Here is a 2371-nt window from a genome sequence, read left to right on the forward strand (position 1 = left end):
TCCTGTTGTATAATTACTTGTGTCTGAGATGAAAGTCATTTACTGCTGGAGTACTGCAAAACTTATACAAGCTCCTGTTCCAAGTAGGGATGTTCTCGGGATTTTTAAAATATTAAACAGGGTGTAATAGAAACATGTTAAAATATGGCATGTTTATCTCTAATATTAGAAAGGGACAAAATTCCAAATTATGTTCACTAATTTAAACATATGATATTGTATATAAATTAATATCATAGTCATTGTTGACATTTCTTGTTTTAAGTTCTATACATAAGAATTGCTGTAAGCCAAACATGGGAAATACTTTTTGTGTATCAACTTTTACTTTAATAATAGTAACAATAGAAAACACAAGGAAGGCTTTCCGGACCAGGCCGTGCAGGAGGCGCCATCATGGGTGTTGACATCCGCCACAACAAGGACCGAAAGGTTCTGCGCAAGGAGCCCAAGAGCCAGGACATCTACCTGCGGCTGCTGGTCAAGCTGTACAGGTTTCTGGCCAGGCGAACCAACTCTACCTTCAATCAGGTTGTGCTAAAAAGGTTATTCATGAGTCGCACCAACCGAACACCTCTGTCCCTGTCCCGGATGATCAGAAAGATGAAGCTTCCTGGCCAAGAAAACAAGACAGCTGTGGTTGTGGGGACGGTCACAGATGACGTGAGGATTCTCGATGTGCCCAAACTGAAAGTGTGTGCACTGCGGGTGAGCAGCCAGGCCCAAAGTCGCATCCTCAAGGCTGGGGGTAAGATCCTCACCTTTGACCAGCTGGCCTTGGAGTCTCCCAAGGGCCGTGGCACTGTGCTCCTGTCTGGACCTCGGAAGGGCCGAGAGGTGTACCGGCATTTTGGCAAGGCCCCAGGAACCCCACACAGCCATACCAAACCCTATGTCCGCTCCAAGGGCCGGAAGTTTGAACGTGCCAGNGAAGGGCCAGCCGCGGCTACAAAAACTAACCCTGGATCTTACTGTTATTAAAAAGCTTTGGATGTTGAAAAAGAAAGAAAGAAAGAAAGAAAGAAAGAAAGAAAGAAAGAAAGAAAGAAAGAAAGAAAGAAAGAAAGAAAGAAAGAAAGAAAGAAAGAAAGAAAGAAAGAAAAAGAAAACACAAGGAAGGCTGGGTAGTGGTGGTGCATGCCTTTAGTCCCAGCACAGGCAGATCCATTGAAAGGAAATCTCTAAGTTCAAGGCCAAACTGGTCTACAGAGCAAGTTCCAGAACAAGCTCCAAAGCTACAGAGAAACCCTGTCTTGAAAAAACGAAAAAAAATGAACAACAACAAAAAAAGCAAAACACAAACAAAACAAAAACTAACAAAAGAAGAAAACACAAGGAGGAAATTTGTTACCACTTTTTTCTATGTTCTATTTGTTAAAGAAATTATTTTTTATGTGTAAATTTATATTAATATATGTGTCAGCAAGAGATTACATAATATTTGCTTTTTTCTTTTTATTAATAAAGTATTTTATTAATACTTGATTCAGAATATTACTTAAATTATAGATGTAAGAATATATACTTTGAATCACAAAATATGCAACAATTAGAAATGCAAACATGTTATATAGGGACTTTATGAAGAAATTACAATTATAAAGGGAAACTGTCACAGTTATATACTATATCGTATAACAACAATGTCTTCCAGCCACAAAAGGACTGATGCACATATGGACTCACAGAGACTGCAGCAGAGCTACAGTACTGAAAACAGCCTGGTATTGGTGTAAGAACAGACAGGAGGACCAATGGAACTGAATAGAAGACCCTGGAATCAATCCACGCACCTACAAACACCTGATTTTTTGACAAAGAAGCAAAATATATCAAATGGATAAAAGAAAGCATCTTCAACAAATGGTGCTGGCATAACTGGATATCAACATGTAGAAGAATGAAAATAGACCCATATCTATTACCATGCATAAAACTCAAGTCTAATTGGATCAAAGAACTCAACATAAAGCCAGCCACACTGAACCTCATAGAAGCAAAAGTTGGAAGTAAACTTGAATGCATTGGCACATGAGGCCACTTTCTAAATATAACCCCAGCAGCACAGACACTGAGAGAAACAATTAATAAATGAAACCTCCTAAAACTGAAAAGCTGTAAAGAAAAGGACATGGTCAACGAGACAAAATGACAGGGTACAGAATGGGAAAAGATCTTCACCAACCCTATGTCAGACACAGGGCTGATCTCCAAAATATATAAAGAACTCAAGAAATTGGTCATCAAAAGAACAAATAATCAAATTTAAAAAAATGGAGTACAGACCTAAACAGAGAACTCTCAACAGAGGAATCTAAAATGGCTGAAAGACACTTAAGGAAATGTTCAACATACTTAGTCATCAGAGAAA

The 2371-nt window shown here is 38.7% G+C and overlaps 1 pseudogene; it reads left to right on the plus strand.

Annotated features, from left to right (window-relative positions):
• Positions 1-383: 383 nt before the first annotated feature.
• LOC126487502 (60S ribosomal protein L18-like) lies at positions 384-959 on the plus strand (annotated as a pseudogene).
• Positions 960-2371: the final 1412 nt, after the last annotated feature.

Source organism: Alexandromys fortis, unplaced genomic scaffold (genome assembly GCF_014885135.2).
Source record: "Alexandromys fortis isolate MF-2015 unplaced genomic scaffold, M_Fortis_MF-2015_v1.1 scaffold_179, whole genome shotgun sequence".
NCBI classification, from domain to species: Eukaryota; Metazoa; Chordata; class Mammalia; order Rodentia; family Cricetidae; genus Alexandromys; species Alexandromys fortis.